The following is a 25,936-nucleotide window of genomic DNA, read 5'->3' as shown; positions in this document are numbered from 1 at the left end:
TGAGCAAGGAAACAGTCCAGGGTACCATTATACTATTCAGTGTATTCTATAGGCCACCTGGTGGGAAAGATATCAAGGAAGGTTTTGTTGCAAACGTTTCGTCCCCTGTCTAGGTGACATCCTCAGTGCTTGGGAGCCTCCTGTGAAGCGCTTCTGTGGTGTTTCCTCCGGCATTTATAGTGGCCTGTCCCTGCTGCTTCCGGTTGTCAGTTTCAGCTGTCCGCTGTAGTGGCCGGTATATTGGGTCCAGGTCGATGTGTTTGTTGATGCAGTTTGTGGATGAGTGCCATGCTTCTAGGAATTCCCTGGCTGTTCTTTGTTTGGCTTGCCCTATAGTTGTCCCAGTAGTGTTGTCCCAGTCGAATTCATGTTGCTTGTCGTCTGCGTGTGGACTTATAACAGCACACAAATCAACAGCCACACTCAGACAACAACTCACCAGAACACCTCACCGATACCCAGCATGTGCAAAACTAATGTAGTGTACAAAATCCCATGCAAGGACTGCACAAAACACTATATAGGACAAACAGGAAGACAGCTAATGATCTGCATCCATGAACACCAACCAGCCACGAAACAACACGACCAGCTATCCCTAGTAGCCACACACGCAGACGACAAGCAACATGAATTTGACTGGGACAACACTACCATTATAGGGCAAGCCAAACAAAGAACAGCCAGGGAATTCCTAGAAGCTTGGCACTCATCCACAAACTCCATCAACAAACACATCGACCTGGACCCAATATACCGGCCACTACAGCGGACAGCTGAAACTGACAACCGGAAGCGGCAGGGACAGGCCACTATAAATGCCAGAGGAAACACCACAGAAGCACTTCACAGGAGGCTCCCAAGCACTGAGGATGTCACCTAGACAGGGGACGAAACGTTTGCAACAAAAACTTCCAGCTCGGCGAACAGAACCACAGCAACGAGCACCCGAGCTACAAATCTTCTCACAAACTTTGAATATCAAGGAAATATGCAGGGAAATGACAAGAGGTTGCAAGACCTATTGCATAGTTATTATCTGAACTAAAACTGGGATATGCAGAGACGGGAGAACAAATTCTGAAGGGGCAAGGGAGTGAGAGTAGCATAACGATAATGTCACTAGTAATTCAGAAGATCAGGCCAGTGCCTTGGGGACATGGCTTCATAATCCCGTGACAGAAGCTTCAATTTAAAGGAAGTATCTCAGGTAATTTCAGTAATGGTGAGCATGAAACTCTCATTGTAAACGTTGTAAAAACCTATCTGTTTTATGACGTGCCCCTCAGGACGAAAGACTCTCTTTACCCGGTCTGGTCTGTGTTTGAATCCACACCCAGAGAAGTGTGGTTGACCCTGACCTGTGAAGTTCAAGGGTAATTAGGGGAATGCAGTGAATCCTGGCCTTGCCAGTGATGCCCAAATCCTACGAAAGAATTAAAAATGTGTTCAGACCAACTGACTGGATCATTGTTTTTCTCGGTCATTAGGAAGGAACGATTGTAGGAGCATCTTTTTTCCACCTGCGCCCTACACCCACTACACCACACCAATTCCGTCCCCTCCCCCCCCTTTCCCGAACTGCAGCATAAATACTGTCCCCTCCATCCTTCACTTCAGCTCTGATAAAGAGTCATCTCGACTTGAAACGTTAACTTGCCCTCTTTCCAAGGATGCTGTTTGACCTACTGTGATCTCTAGCTTTTGTTGATTTCAGGAATGACTACTGGATCTGGTTTTGGGGGTGAACTAAAATTAAGTATCATAAGGATAACGTTTTTGGGACCTGGTGGTCATACAATTTTGGTTGGTTATGGAAAAGAACGAGGAAAATTCCTGAGGAACAATAATGAATTGTGGGAAGGGCCGAAATCTGTGGTCCAGGTAAATTGGAATCATAGGTTGGTAAGCAAAACTCTAAAGGAATAGTTATCTTTCTTTGAAAAGGAGATAGTTCAGGTAAAATCCAGGTGCATTCTCAAAAGGAGGAGAGACGAAATGAGAACTCTTGGCGTAATGATAGAAGTAATGGGTGAGATGAAGCAGAAAATGAGGGTACTAAAAATAGAAAAACAGGCGAGGATGGTTCTGAATCGGAAAAGAGCAAGTTAATTATAAATGGCAGATCAAGAGCAAGTCAGAATGAAGTAACTGAAGAATTAAACTGCATTTATTTCAATGCAAGGAGTTTTACAGGTAAGGCTGATAAACTCAGGAGATGGGATGTTGCAGAAACTTGAACTTCACTTGGGAAATAAGGCAGGGCAAGTGGCTGAAATGTTAGTAGGGGTACACTTTGGGACCATTGATCATAATTCTATTATTACAATAGCACAGCTGAGGGAAGGACAGGACTGGCAGTTCAATGTTCCGAGTTTTAGATGCTCTAGAAAGGAAAGACAGGGGAGCAGGAGAGGAGGGAGAGTGACGTTTTTGATTAAGGAAAATACTACTACTATAATTGAAGAGGATATTTCTGAGGGATTGTCCAGTGAAATTATATGGGTAGAAACAAGAAAGCTGAAAATGTGTTGCTGGAAAAGCGCAGCAGGTCAGGCAGCATCCAGGGAACAGGAGAATCGATGTTTCGGGCATAAGCCCTTCTTCATTTCCTGAAGAAGGGCTTATGCCCGAAACGTCGATTCTCCTGTTCCCTGGATGCTGCCTGACCTGCTGCGCTTTTCCAGCAACACATTTTCAGCTCTGATCTCCAGCATCTGCAGACCTCACTTTCTCCTTAGAAATAAGAAAAAGGGATGATCACCTTGAGATTATACTACAGGCTCCCCCAATAATCAGCAGGGAATTGAGGAGCAAATATGTAGGGAGATCTCAGATATATAAATGAATAATAGGGTTATAATAATATAATTTCCAACATTGGCTGGGGCTTGTCCTAATGTTAAAGGTGTAGATGGTGAGGGATTTATTAAATGAGTTCGAGAAAATTATCAATATGTAGAGGAGGAGGAGAAGCAAAACTTGAACTTCACTTGGGAAATAAGGCAGGGCAAATGGTTGAAATGTTAGTAGGGGAAGACTTTGGGACCATTGATCATAATTCTACTAGTTTTAAAATAGTTATGGAAAAGGATGAGTCTTATATCAAAATTAGAGTTCTTAATTGGACTAAGACAAATTTTCATGGTATGAGGCACTTTGGGACTAGTGATCATAATTCTGTTGGTTATAAAATTAAGATGGAAAAGGATAGGCCTTGTATAAAAGTTAAAATTCTTCATTGGACTAAGACAAGTTTTAATGGTATGAGGTAAGAACTTTCAAAAGTTGCTTGAAGTTGACTGTTTGCAGGTAAAGTGACAACTGACCAGTGGGATGCTTTCAAAAGTGTGATAGTAAGAGTTCAGAGACATTATGTTCCTGTTAGAGTGAATGGTAGGCTGGTAAGAGCAGGGAACAATGGAAGAATAAAGATATTGTGGTTCTAGTCAAGAATAGGAAAGAATCATACATTAGATATAAACAACTGGGATGAAATGAATCTCTTGAAGAGTATAAAGAGTATACGGGCATTCTTAAGAGGGAAATCAGGAGAGCAAAGTGGAGTATGAGGTAGCCTTGGCAGATAAAAGTAATGATAATCCAAAGATATCCTACAAGTACATTAAGAGCAAGAAAGCAACTAGAGAGAGAATAGGGCCCTTAAATTCAACAAGGTCGTCTATGAGTTGAACCTCAGGAGATAGGAGAGGTACTAAAAGAATGTTTCGCGTCAGTATTTACTGTAGAGAAAGAAATGGAGGCTAGAGAACTCAGGGAAATAAATATTAATATTTTAGTCTTAGAAAATATATAGGTGGATAAATCTCCAGGATCTGATCAAGTGTATCTCAGGATGTTGTAGGAAGTTAGGGAAGAAATTTTAGAGCTCCTAGCAGAAATATTTGCACTATTTATAATCACAGGTGAGTGTGGGAGCACTGGAGGGTTGTTGTGGTTGTGCCCTTTATTGAGGAAAGGCTTTAAGGAGAAGCCAGGGAACCATAGAGCAGTGAGCCTGACATCGTTGGTGGGTACGTTATTGAAGGCGATTCTGAAAGATAAGACGTTTATGCATTTGGAAAGGCAAGGACTAATTAGGGATAGTTTTGTACAAGGGAAATTGTGTCTCACAAACTTGATGGATTTTTTGAAGAAGCAACCAAACAGATTGATAAGGACAGAGCAGTAGACATTGTTTACATGGACTTTAGTAAAACCTTTGACAAAGTTACACACGGGACACTAATTAGTAAAGTGAGACCTCACAGGATTCACAGAGAGCTTGCCAATTGGATACAAAATTGGCTTGCCAGTAAGAGACAGAGGGGGGTGGTGGAGGGTTGTTTTTCAGACTGGAGGCCTGTGACCAGCGGTGTTTCACAGGGATCAGTGCTGGGTCCATTTGTTTCTCATTTGTATAAATGATTTGGATGAGAATATAGGAGGTATGGTTAGTAAGTTTGTGGATGACACCAAGATTGGTGGCATAGTCGACAGTGAAGAAGACTATCTAAGATTACAAAGGGATCTTGATCAGTTGGGCCAATGACTGAGGAGTGGCAGAGAGAGTTTAATTTGAATAACTATGAGGTATCTCGCTATGGTAAAACATATCATTAATGATAGGGCCCTGGGCATTGTTGTAGAACAGCGAGACCCAGGGATTCAGGTACATAAGTGTTATAGCTGGGGGAAAAGAGTTACAGCTGGGGGAAAGGCAACTGTGATGCGATTAGGCAAGATTTAGGGTGCATAGGATGGGGAACGACGGTAATGTGGTCGCCGCATTATAGGAAGGATGTGGAAACTTTGGAAAGGGTTCAGAGGAGATTTACGAGGATGTTGCCTGGTATGGAGGGAAGGTCTTATGAGGAAAGGCTGAGGGACTTGAGACTGTTTTTGTTAGAGAGAAGAAGGTTGAGAAGTGACTTAATTGAGACATACAAGATAATCAGTGGGTTAGATAGGGTGGACAGGGAGAGCCTTTTTACTCAGATGGTGATGGCTAGCACAAGGGGACATAATTTTAAATTGAGGGGTGATAGATATAGGACAGATGTCAGAGGTAGTTTCTTTCCTCAGAGAGTAGTTGAGCTCAAAGTTTGTGAGAAGATTTGTAGCTCGGGTGCTCGTTGCTGTGGTTCTGTTCACCGAGCTGGAAGTTTTTGTTGCAAACGTTTCGTCCCCTGGCTAGGTGACATCCTCAGTGCTTGGGAGCCTCCTGTGAAGCGCTTCTTTGATGTTTCCTCCGGTGTTGAGCTATGGTATGTCCTGCCTGCAACAGTATTAGACTCGCCAACTTTAATGGCAATTAAATGGTCATTAGATAAACATGTGGATGAAAATGGAATCATGTAGGTTGGATGGGCTTCCGATTGGTTTCACAAGTCAGTGCACCATCGAGGGCCGAAGGGCCTATACTCAAAGTTTGTGCGAAGATTTGTAGCTCGGGTGCTCGTTGCTGTGGTTCTGTTCGCCGAGCTGGAAGTTTTTGTTGCAAACGTTTCGTCCCCTGTCTAGGTGACATCATCAGTGCTTGGGAGCCTCCTGTGAAGCGCTTCTGTGGTGTTTCCTCCGGTGTTTATAGCGGCCTGTCCCTGCCGCTTCCGGTTGTCAGTTTCAGCTGTCCGTTGCAGTGGCCGGTATATTGGGTCCAGGCCGATGTGTTTGTTGATCACTACAGCGGAAAGCTGGAACTGACAACCGGAAGCGGCAGGGACAGGCCACTATAAATGCCGGAGGAAACACCACAGAAGCGCTTCACAGGAGGCTCCCAAGCACTGAGGATGTCACCTAGACAGGGGACGAAACGTCTGCAACAAAAACTTCCAGCTCGGTGAACAGAACCACAGCGGCCTATACTCAGCTGTAGCATTCTAAATTTCTTTGAAATTTGTGTCACAGGTAGACGGGGTGATTAAAAGGACATTTAGCACGCTTACCTTTATTGCTCGGATCTTCGAGTATAGGAATTGGAACGTTATTTTGTGGTTGTACAGGATGTTGGCGAGGCCTCTTCTGGAGCACTGTGTGCACTGGGCACCCTGCTATCGGAAAGATATTGTTAAACTGGAGAGGGTTCAGAAAACATTGACCAGGATGTTGCCAGGACTGGAGGGTTTGAATTATAAGGATAGGCTGGGACATTGTTTCCCCCTGGAGTGTAGGATTTTGAAGGTTGACCTTATAGAGGTTTATAAAGTGATGAAGGGCATAGGTAAGATGATAAAATCTTTTTCGTAGTGTTGGGGAGTTCAAAACTAGAGGGCATATTTTTAAGGTAAGAGGAGAAAGTTTTAAAAAGGACATGAGGGGCAACATTTTTACATTGGGAGTGGTTTGAGTGTGGAATGAACAGCCAGAATAGTAGTGGATGCAGATACAGTTACAACAATTAAAAGACATTTGGATAAATTCATAAATAGGAAATATTTGGATGGATATAGGCCAAACACAGCCAGATGGGACTGTGGAAACATGGTGGACATGGAATTGTTGCTACGAAGGTCTGTTTCCACGCTATAACGACTCTATGATTATCGCAGCTATTAGTTTGATAATTCCTTTGAGAACCAGGCTGAATGCAGAAAATTCAAATGATAAAAGGATAAAGCGAAGCTAAGAGAGGCAATGACAAGTGATCAGTAACTAAAATTAACACAATCCAAAAGTCTTCTATAGGCATATAAATAATAAAAAAAATGATAAAATAAGTATTTGAGACCAATAAAAAAGATGTAGCGATGGCATCAGAGGACATGGATGATATATTAAATTAATGCTTCGTATTATGTTACAACACCGGGTAAACCCTCCTGCTTAATTTAAAACCACCAACACAGAAAAGATTTATCCCATGTAGTAGTCTGTGAAAATTCGATAGGTCAAGAATGAATTAAAGTAAAAATTAACTTTGTTTCTTAAAGTATAACAGAGAATAATTAGTTAACAACTATTTACAATTCCTTCCTCTAACCTGTTAGATTCCCATCTATAATACTAGTCCGATAAAACTCCCAATTAAGATTTACAAAACAACACTTCTTATCTCAAAACCAGGCAGCTTCTGGTTCTTCCATTTGGATCTTCCTGTGTCTACTTTTCTTCTTCTTAGGGATTCTGCTTCATAAGTTACTGATCAATAAGGGTACTTTTAAGAGAGCTATTTTCCAGGCAGTCTATTTTTACATGCTGGTAGCTGGGCAGTTCTCCTCTCAACTGTTCAATTTTCCCCAATCTTATACTCCTGAAGCATCGGATTGTGACATTGGCTTTTAAGATTGTCAATATACTAAATTCAAACTAGATTGATATTTTTCAGGGTATAATTTAAACTGATTGGCCTAATTCGAATCTTTTTTGTCGTTTCTAGGCAACCAGTTGATTTAGCTTTTGACCAAGTGTTACATTGTTACCACTTGGTGCGGTCAGGTGGCTCTACCAGCTTTTGACTCTCTTCAAGGTACAGTACACCCACATCTTCATAACAATTTGTCTTTACCGGGCTGCTCATATCATGGTGGAAGAGGAGTAATTAAAACACTAGATGGACTAAAACCTTGATAAAGTTTTTGGACAAACGTTCTGTGCTTAAAGTTGATAAGGCACCAGGACTGGATCAGATACATCCAAGAATCCTGGAGGAACTGAGAGTGGAAATTGTGGATGCACTGGATTTAATTTCTAATCTACCTTGGATTGGGGTGGTGGTGCCAGAGCACTGGAGAACTGAGAACGTTACACTTTTGTTCAAAAGGTGTGTATAGATAAACCCAGTGACTACAGGCTGTCAGTTTAACTACAGTTGTGGTGGGGATTTTAGAAATGATGTTATGGGACAAAATTAATAGTCACTTGGACAAATTGAATTGGTGAAAAAGCCAGCAAGACTTCCATCAGAGATGAGGAGTTTGTTGTATGAAGACAGATTGAACAGTTTAGGCCCATACACTCTGGAATTTATGATACGAAAGTCGGAGGAGTTGTTGACAGTGAGGAAGCATGTGGCAGGTTACAGCAGGATATAGAGAAGCTGCAGAGCTGGGCAGAAAGGTGGCAGATGGAATTCAATGTAGCTAAGTGCGAGGTGATTCACTTTGGGAAGAATAACAAAAAGATGGGGTACTGGGCTAATGGTCGGATACTTGGTAGTGTGGATGAGCAGAGGGATCTTGGTGTCCATGTACACAGATCTCTGAAAGTTGCCACCCAGGTAAATAGTGCGGTGAGGAAGGCATATGGCGTACTGGCTTTTATTGGTAGAGGAATTGAGTTCCGGAGTCCTGAGGTCATGATGCAGTTGTATAAGACTCTGGTACGGCCGCATCTGGAATATTGTGTGCAGTTTTGGTCGCCATACTATAGGAAGGATGTGGAGGCATTGGAACGGGTGCAGAGGAGGTTTACCAGGATGTTGCCTGGTATGGAAGGAAAATCGTATGAGGAAAGACTGAGGCACTTGGGGCTGTTTTCACTAGAGAAAAGAAGGTTTAGGGGTGACTTGATTGAGGTGTACAAGATGATTAGGGGGTTAGATAGGGTCGACAGTATGAACCTTTTCCCGCGTATTGAGTCGGGTATTACAAGGGGGCATAGCTTTAAATTAAGGGGGGGTAGATATAGGACTGATGTTAGGGGTAGGTTCTTCACTCAGCGAGTCGTTAGTTCATGGAATGCCCTGCCAGTAACAGTGGTGGACTCTCCCTCTTTATGGGCATTTAAGAGGGCATTGGATAGGTATATGGAGGATAGTGGGTTAGTGTAGTTTAGGTGGGCTTGGATCGGCGCAACATCGAGGGCCCAAGGGCCTGTACTGCGCTGTATTCTTCTATGTTCTATGTTCTATGTTCTAATTAAAAAAAAAATGAGGGGAGATCAAATCGAGGTATTCAAGGTGATAAAAAGTATGGATAAAATAGACATGGAGCGGATGCTTCCTCTTGTGGGGAATTTTAGGAAGAGAGGTAGCAAATTTTAAACAGTTGAAGAGAAACCTACTTCTCCCAAAAGGTTATGAATCTGTGGAAATCACTGCCCCAAAAGCATGATGGATGCTGGGATAGTGATTAGATTTAGGTAGGAGTTAGACAGATTTTTAAGTGATAATGGGTAGAAGGGTCGAGAGGGTGTTGCTGGAAAAGCACAGCAGGTCAGGCAGCATCTGAGGATCAGAAGAATCGACGTTTCAGGCGTAAAGATCTCCAGCATCTGCAGCCCTCACTTTCTCCTAATGGGTAGAAGGGATATGGAGAGAAGGCAGGAAAATGGGGGGGTGAGGAACATATCGGCCATGATTGAACGGTGGAGCAGACTCGATGGGCTGAATGGCCTAATTCTGCTCCTATATCTTATGAACTTATTAAAGGCAATTGAGATTTAACCAACTTGCTGAAGTTTTTGATGAGTTAACTGTCAAGCTTGGTGAGGGTCACATAGTTGATATGGTGTATATGAATTCCCAAAAAGCATTTTCAGACGTGTCCTTCAACAGGTTTATGAGCACACTTAGAGACTCTGGAATAAAGGTTTAGTGGCAGCATGGATAGAGATTGGTTGGAAACAAGGAGGAGTGGTGAACAGCTTTTTTTCTGAGTTGGAGGCAGTCGGTGTCAGTATCACTCAAGGTAATACCGTGATTGATATTAATTATCTAGACGATGGGCTGTATGGCACAATTTCAAAATGTAGGAATGACGAAAAACCTGGAAACATTGTGAGGAGGATAACATAGAACTCGAAAAAGATGTGGGCAGGCTGCAGAAAAGGGTAAGCATGTCAAATGAAATTCAACGTGATAAAATATGACATGGTTCTTTCTTGTGGGATGAGTAAGGAGGATAAAACAAAGGGCACAACTCTCTAATTTGCTGGAACCTCAGGAGCTGGGTGTATGCGGGCAGGAAGGTGGCAGGAAAGGTTGAGAGACTGGGTCAATGATAAGAGATCGAGGTACGGCACACAGGAGGAAAGAGATTATGATGAACCATCGCAGAACACCTCTCGAACCTTGGCTGGAGGATTGGGTCCTGTCTGGGCATCACACGTGAGGTAGGATGGGGAAAGAAAAGGTTTATGAGAATGATTCCAGCAATGAAGGACTTCAGCATTGAGGATAATCTGGAGAAGCTGGGGTTGTTCATTTTAGAGAAGGGAATGATGAAGGGAACATTGATTATCCACATCGTCGTGTCTCCAGATAGTAGGAGACCCAGTGTACATTGAAGACACTGTTCACTCCTCTTGGAAGATGTGGTAATTCCTTGGGAAATTTAGAATTCCGACGTGTAAATAGTTGGAATTGAGAAGACACCAACTGGGAGATAGAGACAGAGACTCCAGAGATTTCAGCTCCACAGGAAAACTGGGATGATCAAAACCTTCTCGACATCCTGACAGACAACAAAACTCTCAAACCTCATCACCGAGACTGACACACGCTCCACACTGAACTCCCCCCACCCACCACCATCGGACACTGACCACCACTCACACTGACCACCACACTCTGACCCCCCTCACACTGACCACCACACTCTGACCCCCCTGACACTGACCCCTCCCACACTGACCCCACCAACACAGACCCCCCACACACTGAACCCCTCACACTGACCCCCCCACCCTGACCCCCCAACATCGACCCCCCCACACACTGAACCCCTCACACTGACCCCTCCCACACTGATCCCCCCTCACACTGACCCCTCCCACACTGACCCCCCCTACACAGACCCCCCACACACTGAACCCCTCACACTGACCCCCCCCACACTGACCCCTTCACACTGACCCCCCCACCCTGACCCCCCAACACCGACCCCCCCACACACTGAACCCCTCACACTGACCCCTCCCACACTGATCCCCCCTCACACTGACCCCTCCCACACTGACCCCACCTACACAGACCCCCCACACACTGAACCCCTCACACTGACCCCCCCCACACTGACCCCCTTCACACTGACACCCCCCACACTGACCCCCCTCACACTGACACCCCCACACTGAACCCCTCACACTGACCTCCCCACACTGACGCCCCCACCCTGACCCCCCAACACAGACACCCCCAACACCGACCCCCCCACACACTGAACCCCTCACACTGACCCCTCCCACACTGACCCCCTCACACTGACACCCCCACCCTGACCCCCCAACACCGACCCCCCCACACACTGAACCCCTCACACTGACCCCTCCCGCACTGACCCCCCTCACACTGACACCCCCCACACTGACCCCCCTCACACTGACACCCCCACACTGAACCCCTCACACTGACCTCCCCACACTGACCCCCCTCACACTGACACCCCCCACACTGACCCCACCCACCCTGACCCCCCAACACCGACACCCCCACACACTGAACCCCTCACACTGACCCCTTCCACACTGACCCCCCCACACTGACCCCCTCACACTGACATCCCCACACTCACCCCCCTCACACTGACCACCACACTCTGACCGCCCTGACACTGACCCCTCCCACACTGACCCCCCAACACCGACGCCCCACACACTGTACCCCTCACACTGACCCCCCCCCACACTGACCCCCTCACACTGACCCCCCCCACCCTGACACCCCAACACCGACCCCTCCACACACTGAACCCCTCACACTGACCCCTCCCACACTGACCCGCCCCACACTGACCCCCTCACACTAACCTCCCCACACTGACCCCTCTCACACTGACCACCACACTCTGACCGCCCTGACACTGACCCCTCCCACACTGACCCCCCAACACCGACGCCCCACACACTGAACCCCTCACACTGACCCCCCCCACACTGACCCCCTCACACTGACCCCCCCACCCTGACCCCCCAACACCGACCCCCCCACACACTGAACCCCTCACACTGACCCCTCCCACACTGACCTCCCCACACTGACCCCTCTCACACTTACACCCCCACACTGACACCCTCACACTGACACTCCCCACACTGACTGCCCCACACTGTTCCCCCTCACACTGACCCCCCACACTGAACACCCTCACACTGACTACCCTCCACACTGACCCCCCTCACACTGACACCCCCACACTGACATCCCCAACACTGACCCCCCCTCACACTGACACCCCCACACTGACCCCCCTCACACTGACACCCCCACACTGACACCCCCACACTGACCCCCCTCACACTGACACCCCCACACGGACACCCCCCACACTGACCCCCCTCACACTGACACCGCCACACTGACACCCCCCACACTGACCCCCCTCACACTGACACCCCCACACTGACGCCCCTCACACTGACCCACCCACACTGACACCCCCACACTGACACCCACCACACTGACCCCCCCACACTGATCCCCCTCACACTGACCTCCCACACTGAACACCCTCACACTGACTCCCCCCACACTGACCCCCCTCACAATGACCCCCCTCACGCTGACGCTACCCTCACACTGACCCCCCCACACTGACACCCCTCAAACTGACCGCCCCCGCACACTGACCCCACCACACACTGATCCCCCCAACACTGACCCCGCCCCACACTGACCCACCACACTGATCCCCCCTCATACTGACCCCCCTCACACTGACCCCCCTCACACTGACACCCCACACACTGACCACCCCACACTGAACACCCTCACACTGACCCCCCAACACAGATCCCCCCACACTAACCGCCCCTCACACTGACCGCCCCTCACACTGATCCCCCTCACACTCACCCCCACCACACTGATCCCCCTCATACTGACTCCCCTCACACTGACCCCTCTCACAATAACCCCCCCACACTGACCTCCCCCTCACTGCCCCCCCCACACTGACCCCCCTCACACTGACCCCCTCACACCGACCCGACCTCACACTGACCCCCCCACACTGACCCCCACACACTGATACCCTCCACACTGACCCCCCTCACACTGACTCCCCTCACACTGACACCCCATACACTGACCACCCCTCACACTGACCACCCCTCACACTGACCCCCCCCTCACACTGACCCCCCCCTCACACTGACTCCCCTCACACTGAACACCCTCACACTGACCCCCCAACACTGACCTCCTCACAGTGAACCCCTCACACTGATGCCCCCTCACACTGTCACCCCTTACACTGACACCCCACACACTGACCCCCCACACACTGACCCCCCTACACTGACCCCCTCACATTGAAACCCCACACTAACTCCCCCCCACACTGCCCCCCTCACACTGACGCCCCTCACACTGACCCCCTCACACTGACCCGACCTCACACTGACCCCCCCACACTGACCCCCACACACTGATACCCTCCACACTGACCCCCCTCACACTGACTCCCCTCACACTGACACCCCATACACTGACCACCCCTCACACTGACCATCCCTCACACTGACCCCCCAACACAGATCCCCCCACACTGACCGCCCCTCACACTGACCGCCCCTCACACTGATCCCCCTCACACTCACCCCCACCACACTGATCCCCCTCACACTGACTCCCCTCACACTGACCCCTCTCACAATGACCCCCCCACACTGACCTCCCCCTCACTGCCCCCCCACACTGACCCCCCTCACACTGACCCCCTCACACTGACCCGACCTCACACTGACCCCCCCACACTGACCCCCACACACTGATACCCTCCACACTGATCCCCCTCACACTGACTCCCCTCACACTGACACCCCATACACTGACCACCCCTCACACTGACCACCCCTCACACTGACCCCCCCTCACACTGACCCCCCTCACACTGAACACCCTCAAACTGACGCCCCAACACTGACCTCCTCACAGTGAACCCCTCACACTGATGCCCCCTCACACTGACACCCCTTACACTGACACCCCACACACTGACCCCCACACACTGACCCCCCTACACTGACCCCCTCACATTGAAACCCCACACTAACCCCCCCCCACACTGCCCCCCTCACACTGACCCCCCTCACACTGACGCCCCTCACACTGACACCCCACACACTGACCACCCCACACTGAACACCCTCACACTGACCCCCCAACACAGATCCCCCCACACTGACCGCCCCTCACATTGACCCCCCCCCACACTGCCCCCCTCACACTGATGCCCCTCACACTGACCACCCCACACTGACCGCCCCTCACACTGACCCCTCTCACACTGACCCCCCCACACTGACCCCCACACACGGACCCCTTCACACTGACCCCCCCTCTCACACTGACCCCCCTCACACTGACACCCCCTCACACTGACACCCTCACACTGACCCGACCTCACACCGACCCCCCCACACTGACCCCCACATACTGACACCCCACACACTGACCCCCCCTCACACTGACCCCCTCACACTGACACCCCCTCACACTGACCCCCTCACACTGACCCGACCTCACACTGACCCCCCCACACTGACCCCCACATACTGACACCCCCCACACTGACCCCCCCTCACACTGACCCCCCTCACACTGACCACCCCTCACACTGACCACCCCCACACTGACATCGCCTCACACTGACACCCCTTACACTGACACCCCACACACTGACTCTCCCTCACACTGACCCCCCCCACACTGACCCCCTCACATTGAAACCCCACACTGAACCCCTCACACTGACCTCCCCACACTGACCCCCCTCACACTGACACCCCCCACACTGACCCCACCCACCCTGACCCCCCAACACCGACTCCCCCACACACTGAACCCCTCACACTGACCCCTTCCACACTGACCCCCCCACACTGACCCCCTCACACTGACATCCCCACACTCACCCCCCTCACACTGACCACCACACTCTGACCGCCCTGACACTGACCCCTCCCACACTGACCCCCCAACACCGACGCCCCACACACTGAACCCCTCACACTGACCCCCCCCCACACTGACCCCCTCACACTGACCCCCCCCACCCTGACCCCCCAACACCGACCCCTCCACGCACTGAACCCCTCACACTGACCCCTCCCACACTGACCCGCCCCACACTGACCCCCTCACACTAACCTCCCCACACTGACCCCTCTCACACTGACCACCACACTCTGACCGCCCTGACACTGACCCCTCCCACACTGACCCCCCAACACCGACGCCCCACACACTGAACCCCTCACACTGACCCCCCCCACACTGACCCCCTCACACTGACCCCCCCCACCCTGACCCCCCAACACCGACCCCTCCACACACTGAACCCCTCACACTGACCCCTCCCACACTGACCCGCCCCACACTGACCCCCTCACACTAACCTCCCCACACTGACCCCTCTCACACTGACCACCACACTCTGACCGCCCTGACACTGACCCCTCCCACACTGACCCCCCAACACCGACGCCCCACACACTGAACCCCTCACACTGACCCCCCCCCACACTGACCCCCTCACACTGACCCCGCCCACCCTGACCCCCCAACACCGACCCCTCCACACACTGAACCCCTCACACTGACCCCTCCCACACTGACCCGCCCCACACTGACCCCCTCACACTAACCTCCCCACACTGACCCCTCTCACACTGACCACCACACTCTGACCGCCCTGACACTGACCCCTCCCACACTGACCCCCCAACACCGACGCCCCACACACTGAACCCCTCACACTGACCCCCCCCCACACTGACCCCCTCACACTGACCACCCCACCCTGACCCCCCAACACTGACCCCCCCACACACTGAACCCCTCACACTGACCCCTCCCACACTGACCTCCCCACACTGACCCCTCTCACACTTACACCCACACACTGACACCCTCACACTGACACTCCCCACACTGACCACCCCACACTGTTCCCCCTCACACTGACCCCCCACACTGAACACCCTCACACTGACTACCCTCCACACTGACCCCCCTCACACTGACACCCCCACACTGACATCCCCAACACTGACCCCCCCTCACACTGACACCCCCACACTGACCCCCCTCACACTGACACCCCCACACTGACACCCCCACACTGACCCCCCTCACACTGACACCCCCACACGGACACCGCCCACACTGACCCCCCTCACACTGACACCGCCACACTGACACCCCCCACACTGACCCCCCTCACACTGACACCCCCACACTGACGCCCCTCACACTGATCCCCCTCAAACTGACCTCCCACACTGAACACCCTCACACTGACCCCCCAACACAGATCCCCCCACACTGACCGCCCCTCACACTGACCCCCACACACTGACCCCCTCACATTGACCCGACCTCCCACTGACCCCCCCACACTGACCACCCCTCACACTGACACCCCTCACACTGACCCCCCTCACACTGAACCCCCCACACTGACCCTCACACATTGAACCCCCCACACTAAGCCCCCCACACTGCCCCCCTCACACTGACCCCCCTCACACTGACCACCCCAACACTGACCCCATCTCACACTGACGACATCTCAGACTGACGCCACCTCACACTGACCCCCTGATACTGACCGCTCCACACTGACCCACCCACATTGACCACCCCACACTGAGCCCCACTCACAGTGACCAACCCTCACATGGCGCAGCCTCACACTGACCCCCCCACGCTGAGCATCCCTCACACTGACCCCACCTCACACTGACCCCACCTCACACTGCCCCCCCACACTGACCCCCCACACTGACCCCCACTCATACTGACCCCCCTCACACTGATGCCCATCACACTGATCCCCCCACACTGATTGCCCCTCACACTGACCCCCTCACACTGAACACCCTCACACTGACACCCCACACACTGACCACCCCACACTGAACACCCTCACACTGACCCCCCAACACAGATCTCCCCACACTGACCGCCACTCACTCTGACCGCCACTCACACTGACCGCCCCTCACACTGATCCCCCTCACACTCACACCCACCACACTGATCCCCCTCACACTGACTCCCCTCACACTGACCCCTCTCACACTGACCCCCCCAGACTGACCCCCACACACTGACCCCCTCACACTGACCGGACCTCACACTGACCCCCCCACACTGACCCCCACATACTGACACCACCCACACTGACCCCCCCTCTCACACTGCCCCCCCTCACACTGACACCCCCTCACACTGACCCCCTCACACTGACCTGACCTCACACTGACCCCCCCACACTGACCCCCACATACTGACACCCCCCACACTGACCCCCCCTCACACTGACACCCCTCACACTGACACCCCCTCACACTGACCCCCTCACACTGACCCGACCTCACACTGACCCCCCCACACTGCCCCCCCACACTGAACCCCTCACACTGACGCCTCCCACACTGACCCCCCCACACTGACCCCCTCACACTGACCTCCCCACACTGACCCCCCTCACACTGACCTCCACACTCTGACCGCCCTGACACTGACCCCTCCCACACTGACCCCCCAACACCGACGCCCCACAGACTGAACCCCTCACACTGACCCCCCCCACACTGACCCCCTCACACTGACCCCCTCACCCTGACCCCCCAACACCGACCCCCCCATACACTGAACTCCTCACACTGACCCCTCCCACACTGACCTTCCCACACTGACCCCCCTCACACTGACACCCCCTACACTGACACCCCCACACTGACACCCCTCACACTGACCCCCCACACACTGACAGTCCCCACACTGACCCCCTCATACTGACCCCTCTCACACTGACACCCCCACACTGACACCCCCACACTGACACTCCGCACACTGACCCCCCCACACTGATCCCCCTCACACAGACCCCCCACACTGAACACCCTCACACTGACCCCCCACACTGACACCCTCACACTGACCCCCCACACTGAACACCCTCACACTGACCCCCCCACACTGACCCCCCCACACTGATCCCCCTCACACTGACCCCCCACACTGAACACCCTCACACTGACCCCCCTCACACTGACACCCCCACACTGACATCCCCAACACTGACCCCCCTCACACTGACACCCCCACACTGACCCCCCTCACACTGGCACCCCCACACTGACACCCCCACACTGACCCCCCTCACACTGACACCCCCACACTGACACCCCCCACACTGACCCCCCTCACACTGACACCGCCACACTGACACCCCCCACACTGACCCCCCTCACACTGACACCCCCACACTGACGCCCCTCACACTGACACCCCCACACTGACACCCCCACACTGACACCCCCCACACTGACCCCCCCACACTGACCCCCCACACTGAACACCCTCACACTGACTACCCTCCACACTGACCCCCCTCACACTGACACCCCCACACTGACATCCCAAACACTGACCCCTCCTCACACTGACACCCCCACACTGACCCCCCTCACACTGACACCCCCACACTGACACCCCCACACTGACCCCCCTCACACTGACACCCCCACACGGACACCCCTCACACTGACACCGCGACACTGACACCCCCCACACTGACCCCCCTCACACTGACACCCCCACACTGACGCCCCTCACACTGATCCCCCTCACACTGACCTCCCACACTGAACACCCTCACACTGACCCCCCAACACAGATCCCCCCACACTGACCGCCCCTCACACTGACCACCCCCACACACTGCCCCCCTCACACTGACGCCCCTCACACTGACCACCCCACACTGACCGCCCCTCACACTGACCCCCCTCACACTCACACCCACTACACTGATCCCCCTCACACTGACTCCCCTCACACTGACCCCTCTCACACTGACCCCCCCACACTGACCCCCACACACTGACCCCTTCACACTGACCCCCCCTCTCACACTGACCCCCCTCACACTGACACCCCCTCACACTGACCCCCTCACACTGACCCGACCTCACACTGACCCCCCCACACTGACCCCCACATACTGACAACCCCCAGAATGACCCCCCCTCACACTGACCCCCCTCACACTGACACCCCCTCACACTGACCCCCTCACACTGACCCGACCTCACACAGACCCCCCCACACTGACCCCCACATACTGACACCCCCCACACTGACCCCCCCTCACACTGACCCCCCTCACACTGACCACCCCTCACACTGACCACCCCTCACACTGATGCCCCCTCACACTGACACCCCTTACACTGACACCCCACACACTGACTCTCCCTCACACTGACCCCCCCACACTGACCCCCTCACATTGAAACCCCCACACTAACCCCCCCACACTGCCCCCTCACACTGACCCCCCTCACACTGACACCCCACACACTGACCACCCCACACTGAACACCCTCACACTGACCCCCCAACACAGATCCCCCCACACTGACCGCCCCTCACACTGACCCCCACACACTGACCCCCTCACATTGACCCGACCTCACACTGACCCCCCCACACTGACCACCCCTCACAATGACACCCCTCACACTGACCCCCCTCACACTGACCCCCCCACACTGACTCTCACACATTGAACCCCCCACACTAAGCCCCCCACACTGCCCCCCCTCACACTGACCACCCCAACACTGACCCCATTTCACACTGACGACATCTCAGACTGACCCCACCTCACACTGACCCCCTCACACTGACCGCTCCACACTGACCCACCCACATTGACCACCCCACACTGAGCCCCACTCACAGTGACCAACCCTCACATGGCGCAGCCTCACACTGACCCCACCACGCTGAGCATCACTCACACTGACCCCACCTCACACTGACCCCACCTCACACTGCCCCCCCACACTGACCCCCCACACTGACCCCCACTCATACTGACCCCCCTCACACTGATGCCCATCACACTGACCCCCCCACACTGATTGCCCCTCACACTGACCCCCTCACACTGACCCCCCTCACACTGACACCCCACACACTGACCACCCCACACTGAACACCCTCATACTGACCCCCCAACACAGATCTCCCCACACTGACCGCCACTCACACTGACCGCCCCTCACACTGATCCCCATCACACTCACACCCACCACACTGATCCCCCTCACACTGACTCCCCTCACACTGACCCCTCTCACACTGACCCCCCCACACTGACCCCCACACACTGACCCCCTCACACTGACCGGACCTCACACTGACCCCCCCACACTGACCCCCACATACTGACACCACCCACACTGACCCCCCTCTCACACTGACCCCCCTCACACTGACACCCCCTCACACTGACCCCTCTCACACTGACCCCCCCACACTGACCCCCACACACTGACCCCCTCACACTGACCCGACCTCACACTGACCCCCCCACACTGACCCCCACATACTGACACCCCCACACTGACCCCCCCTCACACTGACACCCCTCACACTGACCCCTCCCACACTGACCCCCCCCCACACTGACCCCCTCACACTGACCTCCACACACTGACCCCCTCACACTGACCCGACCTCACACAGACCCCCCCACACTGCCCCCCACACTGAACCCCTCACACTGACCCCTCCCACACTGACCCCCCCCCACACTGACCCCCTCACACTGACCTCCACACACTGACCCCCCTCACACTGACCTCCACACTCTGACCGCCCTGACACTGACCCCTCCCACACTGACCCCCCAACACCGACGCCCCACACACTGAACCCCTCACACTGACCCCCCCCACACTGACCCCCTCACACTGACCCCCTCACCCTGACCCCCCAACACCGACCCCCCCACACACTGAACCCCTCACACTGACCCCTCCCACACTGACCTTCCCACACTGACCTCCCCACACTGACCCCCCTCACACTGACCTCCACACTCTGACCGCCCTGACACTGACCCCTCCCACACTGACCCCCCAACACCGACGCCCCACACACTGAACCCCTCACACTGACCCCCCCCCCACACTGACCCCCTCACACTGACCCCCTCACCCTGACCCCCCAACACCGACCCCCCCACACACTGAACCCCTCACACTGACCCCTCCCACACTGACCTTCCCACACTGACCCCCCTCACACTGACACCCCCTACACTGACACCCCCACACTGACACCCCTCACACTGACCCCCCACACACTGACAGTCCCCACACTGACCCCCTCATACTGACCCCTCTCACACTGACACCCCCACACTGACACCCCCACACTGACACTCCCCACACTGACCCCCCCACACTGATCCCCCTCACACTGACCCCCCACACTGAACACCCTCACACTGACCCCCCACACTGACACCCTCACACTGACCCCCCACACTGAACACCCTCACACTGACCCCCCCACACTGACCCCCCCACACTGATCCCCCTCACACTGACCCCCCACACTGAACACCCTCACACTGACCCCCCTCACACTGACACCCCCACACTGACATCCCCAACACTGACCCCCCTCACACTGACACCCCCACACTGACCCCCCTCACACTGGCACCCCCACACTGACACCCCCACACTGACCCCCCTCACACTGACACCCCCACACTGGCACCCCCCACACTGACCCCCCTCACACTGACACCCCCACACTGACACCCCCCACACTGACCCTCCTCACACTGACACCCCCACACTGACGCCCCTCACACTGACACCCCCACACTGACACCCCCATACTGACACCCCCCACACTGACCCCCCCACACTGATCCCCCTCACACTGACCCCCCACACTGAACACCCTCACACTGACTACCCCCACACTGACCCCCCTCACAATGACCCCCCTCACGCTGACCCTACCCTCACACTGACCCCCCCACACTGACACCCCTCAAACTGACCGCCTCCGCACACTGACCCCACCTCACACTGATCCCCCCCACACTGACCCCCCCACACTGACCCCCCACACTGACGCCCCTCACACTGACCCCCCCACACTGACCCCCTCACACTGATACCCACCACACTGATCCCCCCTCATACTGATGCCCCACACTGACCCCCCTCACACTGACACCCCACACACTGACCACCCCACACTGAACACCCTCACGCTGACCCCCCAACACAGATCCCCCCACACTGACCGCCCCCACACCGACCGCCCATCACACTGACACCCCCTCACACTGACACCCCCTACACTGACACCCCCACACTGACACCCCTCACACTGACCCCCCACACACTGACAGTCCCCACACTGACCCCCTCATACTTACCCCTCTCACACTGACACCCCCACACTGACACCCCCACACTGACACTCCCCACACTGACCCCCCACACTGAACACCCTCACACTGACCCCCCACACTGAACACCCTCACACTGACCCCACCACACTGACCCCCCCACACTGATCCCCCTCACACTGACCCCCCACACTGAACACCCTCACATGACCCCTCTCACACTGACACCCCCACACTGACATCCCCCACACTGACCCCCCTCACACTGGCACCCCCACACTGACACCCCCACACTGACCCCCCTCACACTGACACCCCCACACTGACACCCCCCACACTGACCCCCCTCACACTGACACCCCCACACTGACACCCCCCACACTGACCCCCCTCACACTGACACCCCCACACTGACGCCCCTCACACTGACACCCCCACACTGACACCCCCACACTGACACCCCCCACACTGACCCCCCCACACTGATCCCCCTCACACTGACCCCCCACACTGAACACCCTCACACTGACTACCCCCACACTGACCCCCCTCACAATGACTCCCCTCACGCTGACCCTACCCTCACACTGACCCCCCCACACTGACACCCCTCAAACTGACCGCCTCCGCACACTGACCCCACCTCACACTGATCCCCCCAACACTGACCCCCCCCACACTGACCCCCCACACTGACGCCCCTCACACTGACCCCCCCACACTGACCCCCTCACACTGATACCCACCACACTGATCCCCCCTCATACTGACGCCCCACACTGACCCACCCCCCACACTGACACCCCACACACTGACCACCCCACACTGAACACCCTCACACTGACCCCCCAACACAGATCCCCCCACACTGACCACCCCCACACTGACCGCCCCTCACACTGAACCCCCCACACTCACCCCCACCACACTGATCCCCCTCACACTGACTCCCCTCACACTGACACCCCATACACTGACCACCCCTCACACTGACCACCCCTCACACTGACCCCCCCTCACACTGACCCCCCTCACACTGAACACCCTCACACTGACGCCCCAACACTGACCTCCTCACAGTGAACCGGTCACACTGATGCCCCCTCACACTGACACCCCTTACACTGAAACGCCACACACTGACCCCCACACACTGACCCCCCTACACTGACCCCCTCACATTGAAACCCCACACTAACCCCCCCCCACACTGTCCCCCTCACACTGACCCCCCTGACACTGACGCCCCTCACACTGACACCCCACACACTGACCACCCCACACTGAACACCCTCACACTGACCCCCCAACACAGATCCCCCCACACTGACCGCCCCTCACACTGACCCCCACACACTGAACACCCTCACACTGACCCCCCAACACAGATCCCCCACACTGACCGCCCTTCACACTGACCCCCCCCCACACTGCCCCCCTCACACTGACGCCCCTCACACTGACACCCCACACACTGACCACCCCACACTGACCACCCCTCACACTGACCCCCCCCACACTGCCCCCCTCACACTGACGCCCCTCACACTGACCCCCCCCACACTGCCCCCCTCACACTGACGCCCCTCACACTGACCCCCCCCACACTGCCCCCCTCACACTGACGCCCCTCACACTGACGCCCCTCACACTGACACCCCACACACTGACCACCCCACACTGAACACCCTCACACTGACCCCCCAACACAGATCCCCCCACACTGACCGCCCCTCACACTGACCGCCCCTCACACTGACCCCCCTCACACTCACACCCACCACACTGATCCCCCTCACACTGACTCCCCTCACACTGACCCCTCTCACACTGACCCCCCCACACTGACCCCCACACACTGACCCCCTCACACTGACCCGACCTCACACTGACCCCCCCACACTGACCCCCACATACTGACACCCCGCACACTGACCCCCTCTCTCACACTGACCCCCCTCACACTGACCCGACCTCACACTGACCCCCCCACACTGACCCCCACATACTGACACCCCCCACACTGACCCCCCTCACACTGACCCCCCTCACACTGACACCCCATACACTGACCACCCCTCACACTGACCCCCCTCACACTGACCCCCTCACACTGACCCGCCCTCACACTGACCCCCCACACTGACCCCCACATACTGACACCCCCCACACTGACCCCCCCTCACACTGACCCCCCTCACACTGACCACCCCTCACACTGACCACCCCTCACACTGATGCCCCCTCACACTGACACCCCTTACACTGACACCCCCCACACTGACCCCACCTCACACTGACCCCACCTCACACTGCCACCCCCACACTGACCCCCCACACTGACCCCCACTCATACTGACCCCCCTCACACTGATTGCCCCTCACACTGACCCCCCACACTGATTGCCCCTCACACTGACCCCCTCAGACTGACCCCCCTCAGACTAACCTCCCACACTGACCCCCTCACACTGACACCCCACACACTGACCACCCCACACTGAACACCCTCATACTGACCCCCCAACACAGATCCCCCCACACTGACCGCCACTCACACTGACCGCCCCTCACACTGATCCCCCTCACACTCACCCCCACCACACTGATTCCCCTCACACTGACTCCCCTCACACTGACCCCTCTCACACTGACCTCCCCACACTGACCTCCCCACACTGACCTCCCCACACTCACCCCGCTCACACTGACCACCACACTCTGACCGCCCTGACACTGACCCCTCCCACGCTGACCCCCCAACACCGACGCCCCACACACTGAACCCCTCACACTGACCACCCCCCACACTGACCCCTTCACACTGACCCCCTCACCCTGACCCCCCAACACCGACCCCCCCACACACTGAACCCCTCACACTGACCCATCCCACACTGACCTTCCCACACTGACCCCCCTCACAGTGACACCCCCCACACTGACACCCCCACACTGACACCCCTCACACTGAACACCCCTCACACTGACCCCCCCTCACACTGACCCCCCTCACACTGAACACCCTCACACTGACGCCCCAACACTGACCCCCCCCACACTGCCCCCCTCACACTGACGCCCCTCACACTGACACCACACACACTGACCACCCCACACTGAACACCCTCACACTGACCCCCCAACACAGATCCCCCCACACTGACCACCCCTCACACTGACCGCCCCTCACACTGACCCCCCTCACACTCACACCCACCACACTGATCCCCCTCACACTGACTCCCCTCACACTGACCCCTCTCACACTGACCCCCCCACACTGACCCCCACACACTGACCCCCTCACACTGACCCGACCTCACACTGACCCCCCGACACTGACCCCCACATACTGACACCCCGCACACTGACCCCCTCTCTCACACTGACCCCCCTCACACTGACACCCCCTCACACTGACCCCCTCACACTGACCCGACCTCACACTGACCCCCCCACACTGACCCCCACATACTGACACCCCCCACACTGACCCCCCTCACACTGACCCCCCTCACACTGACACCCCATACACTGACCACCCCTCACACTGACCCCCCTCACACTGACCCCCTCACACTGACCCGCCCTCACACTGACCCCCCACACTGACCCCCACATACTGACACCCCCCACACTGACCCCCCCTCACACTGACCCCCCTCACACTGACCACCCCTCACACTGACCACCCCTCACACTGATGCCCCCTCACACTGACACCCCTTACACTGACACCCCCCACACTGACCCCACCTCACACTGACCCCACCTCACACTGCCACCCCCACACTGACCCCCCACACTGACCCCCA

This window comes from Chiloscyllium plagiosum, unplaced genomic scaffold (assembly GCF_037043375.1).
Source record: "Chiloscyllium plagiosum isolate Xiang-an unplaced genomic scaffold, Cpla_swu_hap1 HiC_scaffold_5, whole genome shotgun sequence".
Lineage (NCBI taxonomy): Eukaryota > Metazoa > Chordata > Chondrichthyes > Orectolobiformes > Hemiscylliidae > Chiloscyllium > Chiloscyllium plagiosum.
Note: the sequence above shows the minus strand (reverse complement) of the source record.